Source organism: Pteropus alecto, unplaced genomic scaffold, assembly GCF_000325575.1.
Source record: "Pteropus alecto unplaced genomic scaffold, ASM32557v1 scaffold35, whole genome shotgun sequence".
Lineage (NCBI taxonomy): Eukaryota > Metazoa > Chordata > Mammalia > Chiroptera > Pteropodidae > Pteropus > Pteropus alecto.
Window position 1 is genome coordinate 7,825,549 of NW_006437828.1, and position 14,136 is coordinate 7,839,684.

The 14,136-nt window shown below is 44.2% G+C and overlaps 1 protein-coding gene across 1 annotated transcript in view; it reads left to right on the forward strand.

The window, feature by feature from the left end:
* The first annotated feature begins 11,861 nt into the window (after window positions 1-11,861).
* TNFSF11 (TNF superfamily member 11) overlaps window positions 11,862-14,136 on the forward strand; it is a 37,821-nt gene continuing 35,546 nt past the window's right edge. Inside the window, exon 1 of the mRNA XM_006914953.3 lies at window positions 11,862-11,883. The gene's annotated coding sequence lies outside the window, so the exon portion shown is untranslated. The remainder of the gene's footprint in view (window positions 11,884-14,136) is intronic.

Sequence of the window (14,136 nt, forward strand, 5' to 3'; positions counted from 1 at the left end):
TTGGGGACGAAAAGCAAAGACCTGGAGCCTTGCCCTTGGCTTTCCTTTGAAATACCCCATAAAGGCCGAGAACTCTTTCTCGTACCTTTACTGGAAGACGAAGTGTGGCCTCTGGTCACCAAGTGCACTTTGTGGTCTTGATTTTATCGTCCGCCAACTTATGGGATTTCATTTTATTTCTGGACTCAACTACTTTGAACTCGAGGAATTGATGATCAAGCGTATCCTGGCAACAATTCCTTCACCTTAGGTCCGGTAACGAAACAGTCGCTCAGATAACATGGTAGCCCCAAACAGACACAATAGTCAGCGTCACAACGGAAGCTTCGTAGGCTCAAATCTATTTCATTTCTCTAGATTGCTTTCTTCTTAAGAAATGCAGTACAAAAGAAATAGGCTTGTCATTTTAAATATTTAAAACCGCTCCTGATCCTTGTAACTGGGTCTTGACAGCAACGACTTCGTTAGCAGCACGATCAAAAATATCCCTTTTCCTTGGGATAAGTTGGCTTTGAACTTGATGGCCGTTATGCAGGTCTCTGGTAGCTGGGAGTAATTGTTAAGGGCATGGAACCCGGAACCACTGCCTGGGGACAATTTCCTGTTATACCACTTACCAGATCTTGGTGACCTTGGATGTGACTTAACTTTCTGGGCCTCGGTTTCATTGTCTGTAAAGTGGGGACAGAGAAATGTTTTAAAGGACTGTCGTAATAAATTAAATGAGTCCATAAATAGGAAGTGCACTGACCAGGGACCAGGACGTGGTCAGTGATGGATTTAATGTTAACTTACTATTTCAAAGTGGTCTCTTCACCAAAGAGAGGAAACAGCAGAGGATACGATCGGCTTCTATGGCGGATTCCATCTCAAACTCCTCTCCCTCTGCTTTTTTTTTTTTTTCCCCTTTACAAAATATGCTGGAAATAATAAGCAAACGTGCAAGTGATACGTGTATACTTAGTTTCACACAACCTCACTGTTACTTTCCGACATTCTTCCAAGAGATCTTGCAAGTTATCAATCTCACCAGGACATAGTGTGTTTTCTGACCACTTCCCCTTTGCAATTAAGGGCTGTGACCACTCGCTTACGCACAGACTGAGACCAGCAGCCTTAACCCCAAAGGAGGTCAGAAGCTCCCAGCTCTTCCTGCCGAGGGGGCTAGCCGAGAACCCGATACCATGTGTTTTAAGGCTGTGGCTAGGCTGTGACCGTAGGAACTGGGACACCCACCAGCACCCCGTTTCCCCCAGCCTCACTTCCTTCGCTTCGATGCCATTAAGCACAGTTGCAGTGTGTTTGTGGATGTTTTGAGTGGAGTTAAGTTTCTGGTGTTTATTATTGAATTGCTAAAGATTTGGAGAGAAGACAAACAAACGGACAAACAGACAAGCGAAGCAATGGACAGCAAACACCCCTGGACAGACAAGCAGTATGAGCAGACACGCTCAGGGTTCACAAAGTTCTAGGCTCGCATCAGAGCCCCAGGATTTGGTCAGTTGCTCTGCAAATAAAATCTGCCCTAGACGCCCAGTGAGCAGGCTTTATTTGCATAGGAAACCTGCCAGTCTGGCCTTGCAGATAATAGGTCACAGTCGGGGTGGTGGTGAGTTTTCCTGTTTACCGTCTACCTTCGTGGAAGCGTCGAATGTGGGGCCTGGACGGGGCCGGAGAGGGCCATCTCTTCTCCTCCCCCAGATGCGGCATCTCAGTTAAATCCAGGGCTTTGCCTCTGCTCTCTGTATGGCCTCTGTGCATAGAGAAGGAAGGTAACTGTACAAAGACTTCTCTTCTGAGCGTGTGGGAGGGCTCGGGAGTGGGGCTGGCTGGGCTGAGATCGAAAGGTCAGGCTGCGTATGTCTTCCACAGGCTTCCCCATCTGACTTCACGGTGCCTCTTACACGTACTCGCTCACCCACGCACACTGAACCCCACGTGGGTGGGGGCTGTGTCTGCGATGCTTGCCACTGTGTGCCCAGCGTCTACCACAGTGCCTGGCACATACTGGACTCCTAGAGCATACTCGGCGAATAATAAGTAAATGTCTATTACTAGACATAGGTACATATCAATTGGTGTGGTCTAGCTTTCAGATATTCCATCCCATCGTCCTCGTGCATATACTTGGTACAATCACGCTCGTGTCGTGTTTAGTCAAGGTGGTAGCTGTGTCTGTTTTCTCTTTTTTATTGTGGAGTAAGGGGCGGGAACCTTCCAAGGTCTGGGGAGAGAAGACATTGGAGGGCAGTCTGTGAAGGCTGTGTGTCATTTGGGGAAGAATGGACTCCAGAGGCTCTTCCTTCTCCTTTGAAGAGTCTTATAGTATGCAAGCTTCTTCATCCGAGACAGATTACACATCCCTTGGTAGCCAAGAATCTTATCACTCCTTCGAGAGGAGCTTAGAGTTTAAAGGAACTGAAATGACTGGATCTGATGAGGAAGAAGTTGAATGACCCAGATTATGAAAGGTTATACCCTTCGAAGATGATGTTGGCTGCAAGAGGATAAATTACAGCTTGATATATGAATCCACAGCCTTAAAATCTTACCTTTTCGAGTAATTCTTCTAGGAATATAGCCTAAAGATAAAATATGGAAATCAGCGAAAGTGAAAGTTCCGTAGCAGTTAAGTTTATCACATCATTATCTGTGAGAGCCAAAAGCTGGACGCGATTATAATGTCCAGCAGTGAGCAACGGCTGAGGAAATTATGGGGTGCAGCCACTTAAGTGGAAAGTAGGCCATTTTTTGTGGCTGTTTTGATACCATGGATATTTTCTGTCCCTAAAGAACGAACTGCTGAATTCATAAGTTGGAAAAAAGTGATGTGTTTAACATGTGCCTCATCTTTAGAACTTGACTTCTTCCTACCTTGACCTAACCCCAGGAGCTTGAGTGATGGAGTGGGTTTCAGAGATAGGATGAGGCTCTCTGATGTATGAATAATTTGTCGTTTAAAATCAAAAACTTATTTTTTTTTCAGTATCACCAAATAAGTGTGGATGTCAAAATAAATATGACATCCAAAGAAATATGTTTAAACCTTTATGTATGAGGCTGATATTCATGAATAGTATGTATTGATGAGGAGGAATACTTAGATCAAGTAAAAAGATGACATAAATATGCATGTACAGTGAGATCTAAATAATATAAATGCATTTATATAAATATGTAGAGATATTCATATGCTACATTATTTACATGGATTTTCAGCAGTGAGAAATTATGAATGATTACTTCTTAATAATTTTATATATTTTTTCATGTAGGTGCGTATTGCTTTTATAGTAAAGTAAAATTTTATGATAAAAATATTGAAAGTAAAATTACAGTATGATAGATTGGGTTAACTATAAAGAAATTTTTGTCAATAAACTATTTTTAGGACATTTTTAAAGTGAGAACAATTGAGAAGGTAGTACAGAGTGTCATACGTACCTCTTCACCCAATTTCCCCTATTATTAGCATATTAATATGGTACATTTGTTATAATTAATGAACCAATATTGATACGATAATGTTAACTGAAGTCTACAGTTTATTCAGAGTTCCTTAGTTTTTACCTAATGTCTTTTTTCCATTTGGGGACCTCATCCAGCATAGCATATTACAACTAGCATCATGTCTCCTTGGGGTACTCTTCCCTGTGACCGTTTCTCTGACTTTCCTTGTTTTTGATGACCTTGACAGTTTTGAGGTGTACTGGTCAGGTATGCATTTTTAATCGAGGTATAATTGACATATAATGCTATATTCATTTCAGATAGACAACATAATAATTTGATCTTTGTATATATTATGAAATGATCACCACAATCAGTATAGTTAACATCTGTCACCATACATAATAAGAATTTATTAATGGAAAATGTTTTTAAATACCTGAACGAGCTCCTCAGGTAGAATGTGGGGCCACTTTCTACCTGAGAATAAGGGGGAAAGGGTGCCCAGGCTTCTCCTCGCAGGGCTAGTGAATCTGAGGGGTGGACAATCTGGACCACTGAATACTTCTCGTGTTCTGAATATTCGTTAAATTATAGGGACAGAGCAAGGACGGTTTAGTGCTGCAGCAAGAAATGACCCTCGTTATTCTGGCAAGTGCTTTACTCGTGAGGTGGCTCAAATACTTGTCCCGAGGGCCCAGCTCTCACGATAAATCTCCTGTTTTCCACCACCTTTCCGCATTCAAGTCCCCTTTTACCCCTTTTAGTATAACCCCCTACACACACACACACACACACACACACACACACTGTAGATGGTGGAACCCCTGAGGGCTGGAGTCGATCTACTTTTCCCGCGGCCCCCCATACATTGTGCAGTGCTATGTGCTGTTGGAGTCAAGGGCAGATTTAGATAACAAAGCCAGAAACAGCCTGAACTGAATGTTTCCTTAACTTGCACTTGGGTCTGACCCCTACTCTCAATTCCTGAGGTCCAGCTTGCTCAGATACAAAGATTTAGGCTAAGGTAGGTTTCGGGAGAGGGCAGGAGAGTCCCCTGTGGTCTGCAGTGGCCTTTGGGATCCTCAAAATATGGCCAACTCTTTAATATAGTGGTAATAACAGGGCAATACCGAATAACAAAAGGAATTGCATACTTGTGATGGGAAAGAAAATGAAGACATTTCATCTTCTGAGGAAAATTAAAAGCAATACGTTTATTTCATGAATAGTTTGGAGTGTTTGGGGACGGTCTATGGAAGAGGGTGTTTTATGGAGAAGGTGCGTTATTCCCAGGGATCCTGACAAAATGCTACTTGGATCGGAAGCATCTGGTAAGATCTACTTTCCACGTCAGCCTGAGTTTTCCCGAGGCCGACTTTGGAGTTACTGGCCTGGACTCTGGGAACCCCTCAGAACTTCCCTGGCTTCCTAGGGGAGTGGTCTGGATCCTGGAGACGTTTTCTGGGGCTTTGAAGACCCATTCGTTCTGGGCAAGGAAGGAGCAAAGGGAGTGAGAACTGCCACAATTTATTTGCTATATTTTGGATAAAGGTGTCCATGGAGGAAAAGTAGCCCCTGCCTGGAGCAGAGGAGTGTCCCGGTGTTTCCTTTGGCTATATGCTCAGGACAGCAAGAGAAGACACTGGGCAAAGAGATGGTACCACTACTAGTTTGTGGCCCCGCAGAGACGAGCTGGAGGAACCAGTGTCAGGTGGCCAGGGCTGCCGTGACAAGTACTGTGGACTGGGTGGCTTAGACGACAGAACTTTGTTTTCTCACAGTTCTGGGGGCTAGAACGCTGAGATCAAGATGTTTACAGGGATGGTTACTTCTGATAGTCACAGAGAAAGGGTCTTTCCAGGCCTCTCTCCTTGGATCGCAGATGGTGGTCTTCTCTGTCTGTCTCCACGTCAGGTGAGGGCCCACCCTAATGACTCCACGTTAACCGAATTACCGCTGTAAAGACCCCGTCTCCCAATACAGTCACATTCTAAGGTTAGGACTTCAAAAAGTGTGAATTTTAGTGGGCACCCGATTCAACATACAACAAAGCCCATTTATTTATGACTGTGGTAAACTCTGGCATAGGAGTATCCTTCCATCCTTAGTGTCTGTGGATCTGGGGTCCTCAACTCTTTACGCCAGTGAGAGAGGGGTGGAGAAAATCAGCCAGCAAACATTGCATGCAAGACTCCACTCTCAACAGCAAGTCCTGAAGGAAACGCCTACTCAGCCCGGCCTAGATCGAACCTGCTCTCCTAAGTGGAACAGTTACCAAAAAAGCAAAGTTCTATGGTGAATCCAAAATAGTCTGAAACGATGAAGCTGGCAGTTTGGCTATGTGGTGGAGCCCATTAATTATAGTTTTTCCTGATCGTGTTTATTTGTCTAAGCTCTTCTTGGTATTGCAGAGCTGGCCCCCACCCCCTACCCCTCACTCCTTGGACATTAAACAACGAGAAAGTGAGAGCCCATGCAGCACTGGTCATCTGCCCTGTGGCTCAGGTCTATGGTGGGGAGGCACAGGGTGACGGGCTGCGTCTCACTGCGAAGGGCTCTGAATGACATGGGTTCTCCAGGTCCCATGGAGAGAGACTTTCTTGAGCACAATTGTGGTGGGACCCGAGTGGCCCCAGGACCAGCTACCATCCCACTCATCAGCAGCCAAACACTTAGCAGATTCAACCGATGGGTTCTGAGCGAGGGGCATGAGTGATGAGGCAAGAGAAACACTCGCAATTCTTTCCTAAATGTCTTTGTCCCTGCCCCAGACTGTGGTAAAATAGAGCAGGGACCAGCTGGCCAACCTTGTTTGTTTAAGCTGTTGACTAATCTCTGAGTTCATGTGCTGAGCTGGTTCATGAAGTTCTTGAACTTTTATTATCCTTGGACTTTTGGCACAGTGGAAATGAAATAAGAAACTGGTGCTATCTTTAAAAGTAGCCTGTGGGATTGAGTGAATTAAATGTTTGAATTTGAATTAAGAGCGTCAAGGAATTCAAAGAAATCTGCATAATATTTGTTGACGGCTCCTCTGTGCCAGGCTCTGGGATGGGAGCGAGAATAAATTTTCTTCTCAGTTCTGCAAGAGCTCTCTACTCACTTGGTCTGCCTCTAAAGCCTGTTTCTGTGAAACGATGTTTTAAATTCAAAATACTAATAAGCAGACGTAAATCAAAGGTAAGAAAAGCGAATGCAGATCTGTGCTCGCCAACATGGTGGACACCAGCCTCGGTGACCGGTGAGGCCCTTCCTCAGTGTCTCCAACCACGTTTTCAGGGCTCCATACCTGCATGTCCCTAGTGACCGCCCTATTAGACGACACAGATATAGAACATTCTCATCACGGCAGAACGCTCTATTGGACTGTGCCAATGTAGTCGATAAATAAATAAATATGTGTTTACTTGGAATATCTTTATTTCAAAATATTTTGCAAACTGCAGCCTGTGACATGTGGAAGGGCCAGTTAGGATTGCTAATTTATAGCTCGGGACTGGAAACAACCTTGACTATTCCCTGGATTAACTACCCATCTGATGATTAATCCATGCCACGACGCCCCCACCAAGCCTCTGTCTACACTGGACTTGAAAATTCCAAGAATAGACATTTACCTTTCAAGGCGGTGGATTTTAGTGATGAATTCCCCTTAGTCCAACGTGGTTGGCTCTCAGAAATGCTCATTATTTCTTTGAAAATATTAAGGAATTCCATATTCTTACAAATGCCTTTACAGATGAGTCACATAATTTCCATTATAATTGTGTATAGAAAGTGTAAATGTCAAATGTAAACGCAAATGTCAAAAATAAAATGAGGTTATGCAGTTGTCTGCCCACTTGTCCTGTGGTATGCTAATACCAACAAAAAATAAATTCAGATGTATTAATACAGACAAACGGATGACTTGTTACTTAGAGTTATCTTACACATTTCTGAATAATTTTCTTTCTCAAAAATACTTCGCCATTGAAAAATGAGCCAATTTTCCAGAAAAAAAAAAAAATTAAGTTTACCTTTTTATAACACCTACATCTTGAGAATGATAATTATGATCGAGATATTTCCGTAGGATGTGCCTGCTCGAGTAAGCAGGAGGTACTGATGTAGTCCTTTTTCTCAAGATCTCGCCATGGTCAGCTCTATGGTACCCAGCTGGACCGGTGCGCCACTGAGATGCACCAGCTGTGCAGCCCTGCAGCGCCCCTAGCGTGTGACCCTGCAGCGCCCCTAGCGTATATTCCTTACTCGTTCGGTAATTAATTCTCATGACTCCTCCGCTGCTCTCGCTGCTCATTCCTCACTGTGGTTGGCTATTTTTTACCTCCAAGGAGATCTCATCGCTTCAGTTCTTCTGTCTCTTTTCAAGCACACCGGATTCGTGTTTACAGATAAGAACCCGAGACGACGCTTCATCTAAGATTCCGAATTATCGCCGCTAAGTAAAATGCACAGGCTTTGGGACAACTCTTTCCTCCATACCCTTCCTCTTCCTTTAGTACTGACTGACGGTGACGGAAACCTGATAAACAGCGGATACACGATGCTGTGTTTTAGTCACAGTAAGAACAACAGCAACGAAAAGAATACAAATGATAAGAATGGTAACGTGTAGGTGAAAAACACGGTTCTAAGGATTTTGGCTGAGTTGGGTCACAGTCATAACAACCCTATAAGGAAAAAAATTACTTTCTTTACGTTCAACTGCATTAACTAAGACGTGGAAATAGGGGCCACCCAACCGGTAGGTGGCAGAGCCTCAATTTAATCACAATTTAACCGTTTTGTTTTAGGATAGATTTATAAGGTTTTCAGTCTGTGATGGAGCATGGATACATGCGTGTTGAACGACTACTTTTTCCATCTTCTATTTTTGTTTGGGGACTTTGGTGAAACCCAAGCACTGAGCTATGACAGGCAGCTCGGCGCAACAGAAAGATCAGAAGCTCCATAGTCAGAACGGGTATCGTGTTTGTGCAGGCATTCGTAACACATCACTTTGAACAAAGTCCCATTTGAGTATCTTCGCTTTTTAGTCTTTTTTCTTCTTCCTTTCACAGAAAGCTGATAGTGCCCCATTTGCATATGAGTCTGTTGCACGTTTGTCGTGGTAGTGGGGACGATATCTGTCATACTGGTTATTTCTGAAAAATATTTGCTTGGAAACGTATGTATTTTTGCACCTGTGTTGCTGCTGTAATAGTTTAAAATTCAAGAAGACACACTTTACGCGACAACACTGAGTGCCTGTTGCGTGCCCGGCATCTTGCTAGGTGATGCGGGCATGACAATGAATGATACAGGGTCCCTGTCCTCAAGGGCCTTAGAGTCTGCTGGGGAAGGCTCTCATACAAACAAATAACATCACCATAACGAAGAGAGGGATCGGATAAAGGCGAGTGAAGGAAAAGAGAGGAAAGGCTCTTAGAAAAGTCTAGGGACTTGAGAAAAGCTAGGAGGAGATGCCACCTGGGCTGAGACTTGAAGGTGGAATGAGTCGATGGAGTAAGCGGAAGTGGCTGGGAGGACTTCACGGGCGCACCTCGGACCTAGGTGTGAGGGGCAGTGTGTCCAACCCGCTCGTCCTCCCGCTTTCTCATTTTGGTAAGTGGCAGCCCTCAGTTGCACGAGACAGCATCTTCCGGGAGTATCTTTGACTCCATCCTCTTCCTCACCTCCCGCAGCCAGCCAGTCACCAAACTCAATACATCCTGCTCCCTAGATGGCTCTGGGACCCACTGTTTCTCTGTGCCACTTCTGCTGCCACGTGATTGTTTCTTGCCTATAGTTGCTAATGGGCTAGTAACTAGTTTTCAGCCTTCAGTCTTTCTCTGCTCATCTCTTTCCACCACCCTCCCCCAAACTCATTCTTCACACTGCAGGTCAAGTGTATTCAAAATTGCATCCAGAAGACGTATTTCCCTGAGTGGGGGAGGGGCGGGGGGAGTCTCAATGACTCTCCATTGCTCTTAGAAGCAAATTCAAATTTTTATCATGACTGACAAAGGCTTGATGATTCAATGTATTATTTATTTATTTAATTATTTTTCTAGTCTTGTCTTTACCCATTAGCTCCTCACACTCTGATCAAGCTACTTGGAAATGGACTCCTTTAGGGATAAGGCAGTAGGTCTCATGACCCAGACATAAAACTGTAATCAACTGTCCATTGACACAAGTCGACGTTAAAGTGTTGCAGTGTATTATTAGTTAATTTGTGAGCTCATAGGGTGTGATGAGAGCAGGTTGCTTATCAAGGGGAATCGGAATGCCGGGTTGGGTTTTGAGGACGGCCAGACTTGGTGGGAGATCCCCTTGGGTCCTCAGCGGGCGGAAGCTACCCGATTGGCCAGGGAAGAGGCCGGGACTCTCAGAGGATGAGGAAGAGCAATGGGAGGAGAACCGGCGAGTCCAAAAGACAAACCACTTGGCTTCATGAGGTTGCTTGGACTGACCCTGTTTCCAGGGTCACGTTTCCATGAGTCCTTTGGGGTTCTGAGACCTGATCTCCAATTTGGGAGGGTTCCCCACACCACCACCGAGAAATTCTCAGACACCAGATGGGTGTCCTGCAAGTCAGCCCAATTCTGACACGATCTATCTGGAGGTAGCACCAGCTTCCACAGGTTGAGGGTTCAGTCCTACAAGGCCGCACCCCCTACCGCACCCCGAACCCCTGCCCCTTCAGACGCCAGTCGCAAGCCCAGATTGTCACCTGTGCTTCTGACCAACTGGCTCTGGATCAGATTCACACGATCCCCTTCCTGCGTTCTGGACGCCAGTCGTAAGCCCAGGTTGTCACCTGTACTTCCGTGTGCCGGAGTAGGTACCAGAGGTTCCCACGACCCCCTCTGTCCTTGGGTTCTATTAACTTGCTAACGCAGCTCACAGAACTCAGGAAATGTTTCACTTACCAGATCACTGGTTTATTATAAAAGGCTCTAACTCAGGAGCAGCCAGACGGAAGAGGTGTGGGGAAGACCCACCCCCATCTCCATCTCGGAGTGTCCACCACCCTGGAAGCCTTTGTGCCCCTTCCTTTTGGGTTTTTACTAGGCTTCTTTACTGGCAGCTCATCTAACCTGAGGCCCTCTGCCCTCCCCCAAGGTCAGAGGATGGGAATGAAAGTTTCAACCCTCTAATCACATGGTCAGCTCCTCTGGCCACCAGCCCCCAATCCACAGGTGCAGTCCAAAAGTCACCATGTTCATGTAACAAAAGACCCCTTTGTGGCCTTTAACCCTTGAATATTCCAAAGGTTTTAGGAGCTCTGCGCCAGAAACAGAATGAAGACCAAATGTATATTTCTTCTTATAAATCACAATATCATAATGTACTTATTACTATCACAGTAATGTACATTTAAAAATGTTATTAGCACAAAGGGATGCCTATGTATTTTATAATTGCAGTGCTGCTAAGTTAGTTGTAATTGTTTTTAGACGTTGTAAGTATATCATACAGGGTCTTGGCAGGAAATGGCTGGCAAACCCAAGGGATTTAACTGAAGAGGTTTTGGTCAGGGTTACGGAAATTAACAAGGGATAGTGAAAAACCCAGGGACTAGCAGCAGTAGGACAGCTTTCCCACACTGTAGGGAGCTGAATAATGCCCCCCACACCCTCCAAAGATGTCCATGAATACGAAACCCTGTATGGCAAAAGGCGCTTTGAAGTTATGATTAAATTAAAGATCTCGAGATGGGGAGATTATCCTGGATCTTTGAAGATGGAGAAAAGGCTTAGAGCCAAGGAATTTAGGCAACCTCTAAAATCTGGAAAAGATAAGAAAACTGATTCTCCCTTAGAGACTCCAAAAAAAAAGATGCTGCCCTGCAGACATAATTCAGACTTCTAACCTCCAGAATGATAACATAATAAATCTGTGATGTTTTAAGCCACTGAGTTTGTGGTAATTTGTTACAACAGCAATAAGAAATTAGATACACACCCTTCGCCTGAAGGGACAAGGAGAAAGGTTTTACCAAAGCTTAGAAAGAGCTGGAACTGTGGGGGAAGAAAGGCGAGACAGGAGCTGTAGCCACAGAGGAATGACTAGAACCTCAGTGAGGCTGGGTCGGGGTGGGGAGGAGAACCAGGAGGCTGCTTCCTCTCTGTGCCTTCTGGACCACTGCCGCTGCCTCCTGTTGGCTGAACTCAAAGTCAGCCGTAGGAACAAGCAGCCCCAGTGACACAGGTCACACAGCAGGGCAGAGAATGGATCTCGTGAAGAGAGGGACTGAGTTGGGCAAATGGAAGACAAAGAGGAATAAGATTCCAAGCAGCCCCAGTGACACAGGTCACAGAGCAGGGCAGAGAATGGATCTCGTGAAGAGAGGGAGTTGGGCAAATGGAAGACAAAGAGGAATAAGATTCTTGAATTATGCCCTCCTTGTAAGTAAAATAATCTGCACTTAAACACTATTTTATACAGACAGGGGTTCTATCATAACCCTAAAATAAGCATTTTAGCTTATTTATTAAAGATTGGAAAATCACTTTTTTCCTCTTTTTCTGCCAGAAATTATTGCTGCAGCCTTGAGAAAACAAACAAACAGATAAATAAATAAACCCAGAGCTCATTATTGTATAATTTTAATGGCATGATCACATTATTAGAGGCAGAATAACAAACACATCACACAGTCTCCAGAAGAATTCTTTCCTGACACGCCAGTGTACCAGGAAATACCATTTGAAAAATGTTGACCTCACTATGTGTTGTTTGTAGCTGACCATTGATATAAACTGGAATCTTTGGTTGTGTTCTTGGTTTGCCATCTCTTAATATGTTAGTTTATTAGTTTATTCATAGTAAGACATACATGTCCAATTGGGAAGACACATTAGACAAATAATTACAGTAACACATCCTCCTCTGTTTCAGAGAGGCCCTTGGTCCCTTTCTCCTTGGGTAGTTATTACTCAGGGATTAGTTTTAATCATTATCTTTGCCCAAGAAGCTTTCTCTGACTCTCCAGAATAGGTTAGGTCCTGTTCTTATGGAAATGTTCTTATACTTTGCCTTCAGAACGGTCATTACGGTTTTAGTTAATTATTTGTTTGGTGGTTTGTTTGATATGTTTTATTTTGCCATTAGAGTGTAAGCCCCATGTTCTGTTTTGATCATCTCTGTCCCTAGGGGTCAGCTCAGTGCTTGGTGTGTAGTGGGTTCCCACTTATATATCTGTAGAGTGAATGAATGCATGCATGAATGTCAAGATAGGAGAAGTGAGGGCTGCTAAAACAGGGGGAACCACCCTGGGTTAGGGGAACAGAGAAGGACTTCTGGAGAAGGGACATTTGAGCTGAGAGATGAAGGACAGCAAGAGAGCCACCCAGGTGTGGGAATTTGGGAGGGAAGTACACGGCAGCTCAGGGAGGTATTTGAAGCTACGTCGAAAAGGAGTCTTAAGCCAGACTGAAAGACCGTTCGAGGTTTGAATCTGAAGAATTTGGACATTCTACTAACAACGCTTAGAAGTCACTAAAGAATTGGAAATAGGAAAATGATAGATCTTTTCCCTTTAAAAGGCAGTCCTCATCGGTGTGCACAGAACTGTTGGGGCAAGTGCCCCAACTTGGAGGTGGTGGGACCAGCTAGGTGACGTGATGAATTTGGGTAAGAAACAGTGTGGCTTGGACTGGGACAGTGGCAGAGGCTCTGCGGATTCCTGCAATCATATTTTATTCATCACGTATTTGCTGTGCATCTACTATGTACCAGGCAACATTCTAGGAAATGCCGATACAATGGCGAATAATACAGATGAAGTCCTTGAAAATATGGGATTTATGTATTAACTGAGAAGTGGAATGTTAACAAATGAATGTGTAAATAAATGGGCCAGAAAGGTTTATTACCTTAAAGGAGCAACAGGTGGACTGACAATAGAGTTTCCAGTCCAGTCTATTGTCCAGTCTATTGTCACCAGCATCCAGTGGGATGGCATCTCTAGAGAACTCCAGGAAAAGAACCGCCAAGCGGTAGGAATGTCACATGAAGAACTCTGTAGGAATGACACATGTGGTCCTACAATGGGAAGCTCCTGGGTCAGACATACCTGAACATGGTTCAGAGATCTGCGAGACCTTCTTGTAAGCTGAGGATTATGATATCAAGGAATGAAAATACATGTATAAAACATTGAAAAGGAAGGGGCTGCAGTAAAGTCCTTGTGGGCTTAGTTGTTAGAACACATTAAAAAAAATCGACCCTAATAAAGATATAGACTTGTTTCTCAAAAGAAGACAGGGAAGAGGAGGAAATCAACTCCGACTTCCTGTTCAACAAACAGAAAGTGGGAAGAGGCTCATGAGGGTGAGAAAATCAATGTGAATTATTTCGAAAATTGGTTTCCTCTCTTTTTGTATCAAACTTGATACACATACACATGTAAAATGCTAAAAGCACCTTGGAATTTGAACAAAGCATTTCATTTGTACAGGTCCTTTTTCATCCAGCCTGGTGGCTCGTCCTGGATGTGCTGAGTTCTAAGTGTTCAGCTGAGAACACCAGCTTTAGTCACTTAGAGGTGTGTCCTTTGTAATCAGTCTTGCCCACAGAAGTGCCCATTAGAGAACCAGGCAGAAAGAGGACACAAGATTAAAAAGCATTAATGAAAAGTGGAAACAGACTACATGTCCACAGGTGTTTTAATTGGCCAGACCCTCCCTTACT